Source organism: Aquarana catesbeiana, linkage group LG06 (assembly GCF_042186555.1).
Source record: "Aquarana catesbeiana isolate 2022-GZ linkage group LG06, ASM4218655v1, whole genome shotgun sequence".
Classification (NCBI taxonomy): Eukaryota; Metazoa; Chordata; class Amphibia; order Anura; family Ranidae; genus Aquarana; species Aquarana catesbeiana.
This window is the reverse complement of record NC_133329.1, coordinates 8,653,053-8,667,847: the sequence shown is the minus strand read 5'-3', so window position 1 is coordinate 8,667,847 and position 14,795 is coordinate 8,653,053. Positions and strand designations below refer to the sequence as shown.

The following is a 14,795-nucleotide window of genomic DNA, read 5'->3' as shown; positions in this document are numbered from 1 at the left end:
ATGGGGTAATCCCTAAGATAAACAGTCACAAAAAATGTTTATTTATATAAAAGTGTAATAAAGAAAGAGTCATCATTTCCCATACTTTGGGCAGAGGTAAGAGGATAATTAAAGTACTTAAATTGAGAATAAAATGCTGACTGATTTTTTTTTTTTATATTTTGATAGAAATTGTATTCTATTCACATATTTGAAAAATAAACATTGATTGAATGTTTTATTTACATCACTATTAATGAAGGTAAAAGACAGTTTTCACTATAAATACGTTTTTGAAATTTAGCTACAAAATGTCCCCCTGTCTGCCAAATGCATTGATGTTGAGTGTCAGCGTTGAGTCGCTGTTCTCATCTCTGTAAACTGATACATTCTGCTGGAGAGCTTGTGCTTCTAAAAAACACCAGACTTGCTGGTTGGAGTACAAGATGAAAACAGGAGAAAAAAAGCCTGAAAAACAAAACAAATGCAGCCATCACAGCTAGAAATTGATAAGCGGCCACATAATAAATGTTTGCTTTTGGGTTTAATACCACTTTATAGTGTTAGTAAAGTCTTGGGGGTTTTTTTAGCTAAAAATAATAAACATGTAATTAGGGATGAGCCTGATGTTCGAGTTGAACATCGGCTGTTCGCCTGTTCGCCGAATAGCGAACAATTTGGGGTGTTCGCGGCAAATTCGAAAGCCACGGAACACCCTTTAAAAGTCTATGGGAGAAATCAAAAGTGCTAATTTTAAAGGCTTATATGCAAGTTATTGTCACAAAAAGTGTTTGGGGACCTGGGTCCTGCCCCAGGGAACATGGATTAATGCAAAAAAAAGTTTTAAAAAAGTCTGTTTTTTCGGGAGCAGTGATTTTAATAATCCTTAAAGTGAAACAATAAAAGTGAAATATTCCTTTAAATTTTGTACCTGGGGGGTGTCTATAGTATGCCTGTAAAGGGGCGCATGTTTCCTGTGTTTAGAACAGTCTGAGAACAAAATGACATTTCTAAAGAAAAAAAAGTCATTTAAAACTACTCGCGGCTATAATGAATTGTCAGTCCTGGCAATACAGTTAAAATAAGTCATTGAAAAAAAGGCATGGGATCCCCCCAGTCCATTACCAGTCCCTTTGGGTCTAGTATGAATAATAAGGGGAACTTCTTCCTTCTTCTCTTGCTCTGCCAATGGACCGAAAAAGAAAAAAACACGAACGACTCACCTCCATGGGAGGCTCCCGCTATATGATGCTTTTTCGCTTTGACAGTTCTTTTATAACTGAGGGCGGGGCCACACTGTGACGTTCCCGGGTGACCCCGCCCCCCTCTGATGCGCGGGGACTTCCCTATGGCTTTCCTCAGTTATAAAAGAACTGTCAAAGTGAAGATGCATCATACAGCGGGAGCCTCCCATGGTCGTTTGCTTTTTTTTTTTTCCGGTCCGTCGCGGAGCAAGAGAAGAAGAAAAGGATTTTGTGGGACATTTTAATTTTTTTTTTTTTAATAAAGGACTTGTCCCCAAGCTGTGTCTTGTCATTTTTACCATTTTGACACTTTTTTTGTGAAATGGTAGGGGTACATTTGTACCCCGTTACCATTTCATACAGGGGAGGCCGGGATCTAGGGGTCCCCTTGTTAACCGCTTCAGCCCTGGAAGATTTTACCCCCTTCCTGACCAGAGCGTTTTTTGCGATCCGGCACTGTGTCCCTTTAACTGACAATTGCGCGGTCGTGTGAGGTGGCTCCCAAACAAAATTGACGTCCTTTTTTCCCACAAATAGAGCTTTCTTTTGGTGGTATTTGATTGCCTCTCCGATTTTTATTTTTTGCATTATAAACAAAATAAGAGCGACAATTTTGAAAAAAACGCATTATTTTTTACATTTTGCTATAATAAATATCCCCCAAAAATATATAAAAAAACATTTTTTTCTTCAGTTTAGGCCGATCGTATTCTTCTACATATTTTTGGTAAAAAAAATCACAATAAGCGTTTATTGATTGGTTTGCGCAAAAGTTATAGCGTCTACAAAATAGGGGATAGTTTTATGGCATTTTTATTAATAATTTTTTTTTTACTAGTAATGGTGGTGATCAGCGATTTTTATTGTGACTGCGATGTTATGGCGGACATGTCGGACATTTTTGACACATTTTTGGGACCATTGTCATTTATACAGCGATTAGTGCAATTAAAAATGCACTGATTACTGTGTAAATGACACTGGCAGCAGTGAAGGGGTTAACCACTAGGGGGTGGGGAGGGGTTAAGTGTGTCCTAGGGGAGTGATTACTAACTGTAGGGGGGATGGGCTAGCAGTGTCATTACTCTGATCACTGCTCCCGATGACAGGGAGCAGAGATCAGTGACACTGTCACTAGGCAGAACGGGGAGATGCTTGTTTACATCAGCATCTCCCTGTTCGTCCTCTCCATGAGGTGATCGCAGGTATCCCCACAGCAATCAAGTCCGCAGGACCCGCGACCCGACTCATGGAGCTCCCGGCCAGCGCGCGCGTACAGGTACACCAATTTGCCCAGCCATGCCATTCTGCCGACGTACATCAGCGCACGCCGGTTGGGAACCGGTTAAAGGGGGCTTCCAGATTCCAATAAGCTCCCCACTAGCAGACCCCCACAACCACCGGGCAACGGTTGTGGGGATGAGGCCCTTGTCCCCATCAACATGGGGACAAGGTGCTTTGGGGGGCTACCCCAATGCACCCTCCCCATGTTGAGGGCATGTGGCCATGTACAGTTCAGGAGGAGGGAGGTGCTCTCTCGTCCCCCCTCTTTTCCTGCAGCCTGCCAGGTTGTGTGCTCTGATAAGGGTCTGGTATGGATTTTGGGGGGACCACCACGCCATTTTTTAAAAAAAATTTGGTTCGGGGTTCCCCTTAATATTCATACCAGACCCAAAGGGCCTGGTAATGGACTGGGAGGATCCCATGCCGTTTTTTTCAATGGCTTCTTTTATGTGTATTGCCTGGACTGACAATTCATTATAGCCACGAGTAGTTGTAAATGGCTTTTTTCCCTTTAGAAATGTAATTTTGCTGTCAGACTGTTCTAAACATGGGGAACATGCACCACTTTACAGGCATACTATAGACACCCCCCAGGTACAAAATTTAAAGGAATATTTCACTTTTATTGTTTCACTTTAAGCAATACTAAAATCACTGCTTCCGAAAAAATGGCCATTTTTAAAACTTTTTTTTGCATTGATACATGTCCCCTGGGGCAGGACCCAGTTCCCCAAACACTTTTTATGACAATAACTTGCATATAAGCCTTTAAAATTAGCACTTTTGATTATTCATGTTCGTGTCCCATAGACTTTAACATTGTTCATGTGTTCGAACAAATTTTTTGCCTTTTCACATGTTCTGCTGCGAACCGAACAGGGGGGTGTTCTGCTCATCCCTACATGTAATACTTACTTTCTCCGTGTAATGATTTTGCACACAGTGGCCTCAATCCTCCTCTTCTCGGGTCCCTATTTTGTGATTCTGGCCCCTTCCTCCTGTTCAGTGCCCCCACAACAAGCAGCTTGCTATGGGGGCACCCGAGCAGAGTCACAGCTTTGTGTGCCTATTCAATCACGGAACTGTTGCCCGGACCCACCCCCTTTCTCTACTCATTGGCTGACTGATTTTGATTAACAGCAGCTGGAGCCAATGGTGCCGCACTGCTGTCTCAGCCAATGAGGAGGGGGGTCCCGGGCAGCAGAGACACTGCTGCAACATCGCTGGATCTAGATGGGATTCAGGTAAGTATTAGGGGGGCTGAGGGGGCCTGCTACATACAGAAGTTTTTTTTATTGTAATGCACCTTCTGCCTTTACAACCACTTTAAGGTTAGTTTTGAAGGTGGAATAAACCTAAAATGGATTTTGAGGTTTATTTGGTTTATTTGGTAAAAATGTGCCCCTTATTTTTGGCATATTTTATTGTAGTATGCATAAGTCCCGGCAAGAGAAATGCAAAAATAGTAGCAAAAGGAGAAAAATCCCCAAAAAAGAAAAACACACACACAGTTATATATTATATTATATATATATTCTATTATATTCTATTATATCATAATATGTTGTACATTGTTTGTGTGTGTGTGTGTATTTTTTTTTTTGCTACTATTTTTGCATTTTTACTGTTTTTTTCTTTATATATATATATATATATATATATATATATTCATTCATAAAAAGAGATTAAATACATTTATAAAAATACCCCTTAATATCTGAGGACAGTCATTTATACAGTGGGGACAGAAAATATTCAGACCCCCTTAAATTTTTCACTCTTTGTTATATTGCAGCCATTTTCTAAAATCATTTAAGTTCATTTTTTTCCTCATTAATGTACACACAGCACCCCATATTGTACACACAGCACCCCATATTGTACACACAGCACCCCATATTGTACACACAGCGCCCCATATTGTACACACAGCCCCCCATATTATACACACAGCACCCCATATTGTACACACAGCACCCCATATTGTACACACAGCACCCCATATTGTACACACAGCACCTCATATTGTACACACAGCACCTCATATTGTACACACAGCACTCCATATTGTACACACAGCACCCCATATTGTACACACAGCACACCATATTGTACACACAGCCCCCCATATTGTACACACAGCACCCCATATTGTACACACAGCCCCCCATATTGTATACACAGCACCCCATATTGTATACACAACACCCCATATTGTACACACAGCACCTCATATTGTACACACAGCACCTCATATTGTACACACAGCACCCCATATTGTACACACATCACCCCATATTGTACACACAGCACCTCATATTGTACACACAGCACCTCATATTGTACACACAGCACCCCATATTGAAAGAAAAACACAGAATTGTTGACATTTTTGCAGATTTATTAAAAAAGAAAGGCTGAAATAATAGCTTAGGACCATGTGATATTTCAGTTTTTCTTTTTTAATAAATCTGCAAAAATGTCAACAGTTCTGTGTTTTTTTTGTCAATATGGGGTGCTGTGTGTACAATATGGGGGGCTGTGTGTACAATATGGGGGGCTGTGTGTACAATATGGGGGGCTGTGTGTACAATATGGGGTGCTGTGTGTACAATATGGGGGGCTGTGTGTACAATATGAGGTGCTGTGTGTACAATATGGGGTGTTGTGTGTACAATATGGGGTGATGTGTGTACAATATGGGGTGCAGTGTGTACAATATGGGGTGCCGTGTATACAATATGGGGGGCTGTGTGTACAATATGGGGTGTTGTGTATACAATATGGGGTGCTGTGTGTACAATATGGGGTGCTGTGTGTACAATATGGGGTGCTGTGTGTACATTAATGAGGAAAAAAAAGAACTTAAATGATTTTAGCAAATGACTGCAATATAACAAAGAGTGAAAAATTTAAGGGGGTCTGAATACTTTCCGTCCCCACTGTATATGACTATATAACTTTAAATCTCCATTGAAGTTTAGAAGCACTGAATAGGAGCTATCACTGGGAGTTTTTAGTGTTGGATATTTTTTATTATTTTTGATTTTGATTTTTAATGAAACATTTTTGTGTTTGCACAGTATATGAGTTGATTTATTTATTTAGATTTTGCTTCACAAAACCTGTGAAATATCTGCTCAATGGATGACCTGTGAAGGAATTCTCCACCTCCTTACCGGCAGGTTGTGTGATATTAGTGCAGATTGGTGTTGCTCAGTAATAGATTTGTAGTCGTGTTGCTATTATTCCACGACAGCTTAATGTTTTCCCAGATTGCTTTTCTCTCACGACTAATCATGGTTTAAGTTTAATAGTTTTTGTGACCTGACCTGATATGTGGTCTGAGAATACGAAGGATAAATAATGATCTGTGATTGGAGAGAATCGGCCTTCATCTACATCTAAGGAATAGACATCTGTAGAGTGTACTTCATCCACACCAAGAATTATGGAGGGTAAGTTCTGATCTTCTCATCTCATATTATTCTGTGAAAAACAATTGTTTTTAAAGTTTGTAGAGGGATTGTATTTTTGCCACATACCCCACCATGCAAACTCCAACTTCTGTCCTCTAGATGGTAATTTTGTAATAATAACGTATACAATGATGACACGTGAAATGATTTGAAACAACTGTATTTAATGTAATAAGAATTAGCATGGTCTTGGTTTTCCATGAAAAATGTATTTATCATCTATTTCTTTTATTATAAATTATTTTGTTTTAAACACAGTGTTTAAAAGATGTTTGATGGCTTCTTGAGGAACGTTCCCCAGCCCTGGATTACTTGGTTCATATTTTTTAGCCTGGTGTTCTCAGGTGAGAGCTCTGATAATTACATACAAAATGCATTTGAAACAAGTTGCCTTTTATGGTCTTTATTACATTCCAGAGATAATATGAGGTTGGGCAGTAGATCTTTTTTTTTTCCATTAGACTTTTTGCATGTGGGTCTTAAACTGGCAATTCCCCAAATAAGATTATTTTTGTTGAGGATTACTGCGCTTCATATGAAGTCAGTTGACCTTCTTTAACCATGAACTACTGATAAGGTGAATCCAGATCCCCCAATATTCATGTTCTGGACTTCTCACTGCTTTGGTGGCCATAATTCTCATGTGCCATATCAGGTAGATGAGACATAAAAGAATGTAACCACTTCAGTATAGAACACTCCCCCCCCCCCTTCCTGCCCAGGCCAGTTTTCAGCTCTCAGCACTGTCACACTTTGAATGACAATTGCGCAGTCATGCAACATTGTACCCATGTGACACTTTTATCATTCATTTATTTCACACAAAAAGATCTTTCTTTTCTTTGGTATTTATTCACCACTTGTTTTTTTTTATTTTTTTTATTTTGCTAAATAAACAAAAAAGGCCCAAAATGTAAAAAAAAAGTGTTTTTCTTTGTCTCTGTTATACAATTTTGCAAATAAATAATCTTTCTTTATGATTTTAGGTAAAAAGGTATTCTGCGCCATTTCTTCTCAAATCAAAACATTTTTTTCATCTACTGCGACCAGTGCAGTGCACCATATAACATACATCACATATTTACATGTATCACATGTGTATATACAGTGTGTGTATATATATATATATATATATATATATATACAATTGGTGGCTGACTAAATACTTTTTTATATATATATATTTATATATTTATATATATATATATATATATATATATATATATATATATATATATATATATATATATATATATATACCGTATATAGTGGGGCAAAAAGTATTTAGTCAGCCACCAATTGTACAAGTTCTCCCACTTAAAAAGATGAGAGAGGCCTGTAATTGTCATCATATGTATACCTCAACTATGAGAGACAAAATGTGGAAACAAATCCAGACAATCACATTGTCTGATTTTTGAAAGAATTTATTTGCAAATTATGGTGGAAAATAAATATTTTGTCAATATCAAAAGTTTATCTCAATACTTTGTTATATATCCTTTGTTGGCAATGACAGAGGTCAAACGTTTTCTGTAAGTCTTCACAAGGTTGTCACACACTGTTGCTGGTATGTTGGCCCATTCCTCCATGCAGATCTCCTCTAGAGCAGTGATGTTTTGGGGCTGTCGCTTGCCAACACGGACTTTCAACTCCCGCCAAAGGTTTTCTATGGGGTTGAGATCTGGAGACTGGCTAGGCCACTTCAGGACCTTGAAATGCTTCTTACGAAGCCACTCCTTCGTTGCCCGGGCGGTGTGTTTGGAATCATTGTCATGCTGACCCAGCCACGTTTCATCTTCAATGCCTTTGCTGATAGGAGGAGGTTTGCACTCAAAATCTCACGATACATGGCCCCATTCATTCTTTCATGTACATGGATCAGTCGTCCTGTTTCCTTTGCAGAGAAACAGCCCCAAAGCATGATGTTGCCACCCCCATGCTTCACAGTAGGTATGGTGTTCTTTGGTTGCAACTCAGCATTCTCTCTCCTCCAAACACGACGAGTTGTGTTTTTACCAAACAGTTCTACTTTGGTTTCATCTGACCTAATGACATTCTCCCAATCCTTTTCTGGGTCATCCAAATGCTCTCTAGCAAACCTCAGACGGGCCCGGACATGTACTGGCTTAAGCAGGGGGACACGTCTGGCACTGCAGGATCTGAGTCCCTGGCGGCGTAGTGTGTTACTGATGGTAGCCTTTGTTACGTTGGTCCCAGCTCTCTGCAGGTCATTCACTAGGTCCCCCCGTGTGGTTCTGGGATTTTTGCTCACCGTTCTTGTGATCATTTTGACCCCACGGGGTGAGATCTTGCGTGGAGCCCCAGATCGAGGGAGATTATCAGTGGTCTTGTATGTCTTCCATTTTCTGATTATTGCTCCCACAGTTGATTTCTTCACACCAAGCTGCTTGCCTATTGCAGATTCAGTCTTCCCAGCCTGGTGCAGGTCTACAATTTTATTTCTGGTGTCCTTCAACAGCTCTTTGGTCTTCACCATAGTGGAGTTTGGAGTGTGACTGTTTGAGGTTGTGGACAGGTGTCTTTTATACTGATAACAAGTTCAAACAGGTGATGAGTGGAGGACAGAGGAGCCTCTTAAAGAAGAAGATACAGGTCTGTGAGAGCCAGATATCTTGCTTGTTTGTAGGAGACCAAATACTTATTTTCCACCATAATTTTCAAATAAATTCTTTCAAAAATCAGACAATGTGATTGTCTGGATTTGTTTCCACATTTTGTCTCTCATAGTTGAGGTATACCTATGATGACAATTACAGGCCTCTCTCATCTTTTTAAGTGGGAGAACTTGCACAATTGGTAGCTGACTAAATACAATATATATATATATATATATATATATATATATATATATATATATATTGTATTTAGTCAGCTACCAATTGTACAAGTTCTCTAGATATAGATATACATAGATATATATCTAGATATCTAGATATATATATATACATAGATATATATCTATATATCTAGATATCTAGATATCTATCTATCTATCTATCTATCTATCTATCTATCTATCTATCTATCTATCTATCTATCTATCTATCTATCTCTATATATATCTATATCTATGTATATATATATATATATATATATATATATATATATATATATATATATATATATATATATATATACACATAGATATAGCTATATCTATATCTATAGATATAGATATAGATATATCTGTCTATCTATATATATATATATATATATATATATATATCTATATATAGATATAGATATATATAGAGATAGATAGATATATATTATATAGATATAGATATATATAGATATATAGATATATAGATATAGATATAGATATATCATATATCTATATATAGGTATATAGATATAGATATATAGATTTATATATATATCTATATCTATATATCTATATATATCTATAGATATATAGATATATAGATATATAGATATATATCTATAGATCTATAGATCTATAGATATATAGATATCTATAGATATATAGATATATAGATATATATCTAGATATCTATAGATATCTAGATATCTATAGATATATAGATATATAGATATATAAACATCTACAACTGGTGTGGGGGTGATCAGGGACACTGACTGGTGACAGTATGTGAAAACAAAAACAATAATGATAATAATAATACCATTATTATTGTTATTATTATTATTATTTGTTAATAAATTCATGTTCCTATATGTATATAGATGAATTTTTACTGTTCTATCATGTATTTTGCTGTATGAATTTTTATTATAATATACATTAAATATGCAGTTTGTGGCCCCCTACTGGTGACTGCATGTTTCATTTAAAGTCCCGCCTTGTTCTCCTTTTTCACAAAACCAGGATGGAGGCTGGAGACCCACTAGGTCCCTGCCTCATACAAAGTCCCAAATCTCCTCTTTTTTGCCTTTGACAATAGGCTGGGTGGGAAGTGGTTAACTAGGACCATGGCCATTTGATACAAATTTTGTAACTTTGCAGCAGAATGTCTGAGACATTATTTTTTCTACCTATTTTGCAAATAGAAAATGAATGTAATATCTATGCTAATCAGGTACATCACATTATTTTAAATGGGCTCATAATGTTTTATGTATTTCTACTTTACAGAGTTGCAAGTTTAGAGGTTCCCTCTTTGCATGAAAAGTTTATGGATAGCATCTATGACATCCTGATTTTTTTCAAGGTGTATGTCGCCGGGTTCAACATTGGACTCTCCATACTATACGGGACTAAACTCAGTCAAAGAAGATGTGAAAATGGATCTCACGTAATTAAAAACATCCCTTCCATAATACAGGATGAGGACAGTATGACGGAATAATGAGTTTTGCTCTATATCCTCCCTGGGAAAAAAGCATAAATCTACTCCAAAAGTGGGTCCTGCCGCCCAACGGTGGGCAGACTACTGCAGATGCACCATCCACAACCAGGAGCTTCACGCAACGGCACAATGCTATTGGCTGAGGATAGGCGTAGAGTTTTTCCTAAATGTACATAATAATATAACTGGATACTATCATTTATAGGTAAAGTTGATCCAGGGAATATCCGATTGCCTTTTGGGGGATCAGGAAGGAATTTTTTCTCCTGCTGGAGCAAATTGGATCATGCTCTGCTGGGGTTTTTCGCCTTCCTCTGGATCAACTGTGGGTGAAGGATTGTGTATATATAGGATTGTATGATTTTTTTTTCTCTTTTTTTCCCTTTTATTGGTTGAGCTACATGGACTTGTGTCTTTTTTCAACCTGACTAACTATGTATCTATGTGAAAATGCTTCAATGTAACTTGGGGTCCCGCTCATAATAAGCATGAGACTGGTCACAGTGTGAGCCCAATTGGGGGTGACAGGACCAACCCCCATAATGGAGGATTAAAAAACACCTTTCAGGGGAGCCTAAGTGTCAGCTGAAATTATAATTTTGCTGGAAGTCTGTTCAATGTTTATTATTATATATACTACTTACTATTGTATGACATATCAGTGATGGATCATCATGTATAGGAAATATTTCCATTCCTATAGTTTTCATTCTGTGATACTTTGATTCCTAATAAAAATCTATGGTTTAAATATAAAACAACTTTTTTGGCTCATCATGACTTTATACCAGAGAAGGCAACATATTGTATTCAAGAAGGTCTGGCTCGCAGTCTCCACTCTAAATCATTCCAAAGGTGTTCTATCGGGTTGAGGTCAGAACTCTGTACAGGCCAGTCAAGTTCCTCCACCCCAAACTCACTCATCCATGTCTTTATGGACCTTGTTTTGTGCACTGGTCCAAATCATTAGGTGAAGGGGGGATTATGGTGTCGGGGGGAAGGGGGGATTATGATGTGGGGGGGTGGAGGGGGGATTATGGTGTGGGGTTGTTTTTCAGGGGTTGGGCTTCACCTATTAGTTCCAGTGAGTCCTGACCTCAACCCCACAGAACACATTTGGGATCAATTAGAGCAGAGACTGCGAGCTAGGCCTTCTTGTCCAACATCAGTGACCTCACGAATGTGCTTCTGGAAGAATGGTCAAACATTCCCATAGACACACTCCTAAACCTTGTGGACATCCTTCCCAGAAGAGTTGAAGCTGTTATAGCTGCAAAGGGTGGGCCAACTCAATATTGAACCCTACGGACTAAGACTGGGATGCCATTAAAGTTCATGTGCGTGTAAAGGTAGGCGTCCCAATACTTTTGGTAATATAATGTATAAGTGGGTCACACAACCAATCAATGAGATGGACTTTCTCTTGGCTAAAAGAACTATAGAACCTCCAGCTGCAGTGGGAAGTGACATATGCTGCAGCAGTTTTTTACTACAGTACTGCTAAGCAATGTGACAGCGCCCCACTTAGGCTATTTGTTACGATACCATCGAATGCTAGCTTCTAAGCAACCAGAAGTGCATCCCCCACTTGGCCCATTCAGCTGTCAAAAGGGGATTCCTGATTGATGTCTGGTTTGTATACAAAAGGATGGGGAGGGCAGCCGATATTACTGACTTTAGAAGGCCATTAACTTTTTTGGTTAATGACTTCATCCAGTGTCTCCACCCGTTTTTGTTTATAAACCCGCTGTCAGCCAGAAATGTTTCATTTGCAACAGGAGGGGATGTGACAGCATTTTCATTTTAAATGTGGGCGTTCTTCATTGTGACTGAGGAGGATCTGCATCACTGGATGATGTGATTGACGATGGACGACATCTGGAGACATTTTGGGAACCTTGGGAAACTCCAGAAGGCTCCATCCATCCAAAAAAACTCCTCGGTGACTGTGCCTGTCTATGTGACCGGTGCAGTGGCCGGGCAGGGAGCTCAGAAGCTCAGTGTTACTGAGCTGCAATGAGAACAGACTGTGTGAGGACTTGAGCCCCAGTGCCACCTTTTCATGTGATAGATTAAAAAATTTAACTGCTTGTCGACCAGCGCACGATGATGTACATTGACACAATGGCACAGCTGCGCAAATGGGCGTACAGGTACATCCCCTTTAAATCACAGCTTAGTGGGCGTGCGTCACCGGCGGGGCGCACACCCGCCACGTACTCCATGAGCATGCCCGCGGGTCCCGCGGACTCTATATCCGATGGTGTCCCGAGATCGGGACACGGAGCTGCAGAACGGGGAGATGCCTATGTAAACAAGTCATTTCCCTGTTCTGCCTAGTGACATGACAGGGATCCACTGATCCCTGTCATCTGGAGCAATGACCACTGTCAGTAGAAGCCCATCCCCCCCACAGTTAGAACCACTCCGTAGGACACACTTAACCCCTTGATTGCCCCCTAGTGTTTAACCTCTTTCCTGCCAGTGTCATTTACACAGTAATGAGAGCATTTTTATAGCACTTTATAGCATCGATGTATAAATGACAATGGTCCCAAAATAGTGTCAAAAGTGTCCGATCTGTTTGTCGCAATGTCGCAGTCATGATAAAAATCATGTTTTCAATGGCAAATGCCAATAAAGATCCACTGTGCCAGGCAGTGAGCACAGGGCCCACTAGAGGACATCGGGCCCTCAGGCCACCCTCATGAAGTCTGTTTCTGATGGTCAGAGACAGTCACACCAGTGCCTGCTGGAGATCATTTTGTAGGGCTCTTCCAGTTCTCATCCTGTTCCTGTTCACACAAAGGAGCAGATACCAGTCCTGCAGATGGGTTAAGGACCTTCTATGGCTCTGTCCAGCTCTCCTAAAGTAACTGCCTGTCTGCTGGAATCTCCTCCATGTTCGTGAGACTGTGCTGGGAGACACAGCAAACCTTCTGGCAATGGCATGTATTGATGTGCCATCCGAGAGGAGTTGGACTGCCTGTGCAACCTCTATAGGGTCCAGGTATCACCTCATGCTACCAGTAGTGACACTGACCCTAGACAAATGCAAAACTAGTGAAAAACAGTCAGAAAAGATGAGTAGGGGGAAAAAAAAGTTAGTGGCCACCACCTGTAATCAAAACCATTCCTGCTTCGGAGGTCATCTCATTGTTTCCCATCTAGTGCACTTGTTGTCAATTTCATTAACACCAAAGCAGCTGAAACTGATTAACAACCCCCTTCTGCTACTTAACTGACCAGATCAATATCCAAGGAGTTTCATTGACTTGATGCTTTACTCTGATTAAAAAGTGTTCCTTTCATTTTTTTTTGAGCAATGTGTATATATCAAAAATAGAGTCACTCCTGCTGTGTTACAAATGTGTTGCTGGAGATCACGTCAATGGTGGGCTCCAATTGTTCCACCAAAATAAAAAAACAAGAAAAATGAGAATAAGATCTCCAAATCTTGCAATAAACTTGTTTACTTCAAAAAGTACATCTTAAATGATATGCTTGAAACTGTGCAGTCCAGCTAATTTTTTTTACGAAGAAATACTTTTTGAAGTAAAGGACTTTATTGCAATACAGGCCTTGTTCTGATTTTTCCTGGATATTTATGTATACACACACACACACACACATATATAGTTCTGTTAAAGGGGGCTTCCAGATGCCAATAAGCCCCCCACTCGCAGCCCCCCACTGGCCAGGGTTGTAGGGAAGAGGTCCTTGTCCTCATCAACATGGAGACAAGGTGCCTTGGAGTAGGGGGGGCAGAGCCCCCAGTCCCAAATCATCCCCCCATGTTGAGGGCATGTGGCTGGGTATGGTTCAGGAAAGAGGGGCACTTGCTCGCCCCCCTCTTTCCTGGCCTGCCAGGCTCTATGCTCAGATGAGGGTCTGGTATGGATTTTGGGGGGGGCCCACAGCATTTTTATTATTTTTCCATGCTATTCCCCTTAAAATCCATACCAGACCCAAAAGGGACCCAACGCTGTTCCTTTTTCAGAATTTAGAGTTTACATTTCAGCTGTTAGCGGGAAAAGCCCACTGACAACTGAGTCATCGGTTGTTAAGGATGCGGCGGCCAGTTTCCCGGACCACTGCTTAACAACCAGCTATTTTTTACATAGAATTTGTATCGGTCGATTATTTGAATTCGAATCATTCTGAAAATTTGGAATTCATTCGAAGATTTACAAACTAAACAAATTTAAATGAAACTAAACTAAACAAATTCCAAAACGAATCAATGAAACAAGATTAGTAACATAAAGAGCCTATCTGAAACTAAACAAAACATATTTTTCCACTCTGCACATGTCTAATAGTTTTAGATCAAAAGAGTGCGGTCCGGCACAAGTATAAGGTGGAAAATGTGCTGGAAAGTTAGTATACACAGGATCCCTTTGATGTGCATTAGAGGCAGTGGAGGATATTAGAAAATATGGCGTGGGTGGTTT

At 39.6% G+C, this 14,795-nt stretch overlaps 1 protein-coding gene and 1 long non-coding RNA gene across 2 annotated transcripts in view; both read left to right on the top strand.

Moving 5' to 3' along the window:
- The window catches only part of LOC141148149 (uncharacterized), a 258,778-nt gene that overhangs the window by 52,478 nt on the left and 191,505 nt on the right, over window positions 1-14,795 (top strand). The window lies entirely within an intron of this gene.
- LOC141148150 (uncharacterized) lies at window positions 5,416-11,102 on the top strand. Its single transcript, XR_012245169.1, has 3 exons — window positions 5,416-5,965; window positions 6,245-6,330; window positions 10,128-11,102. It is a non-coding gene; the product is annotated as an uncharacterized lncRNA (long non-coding RNA).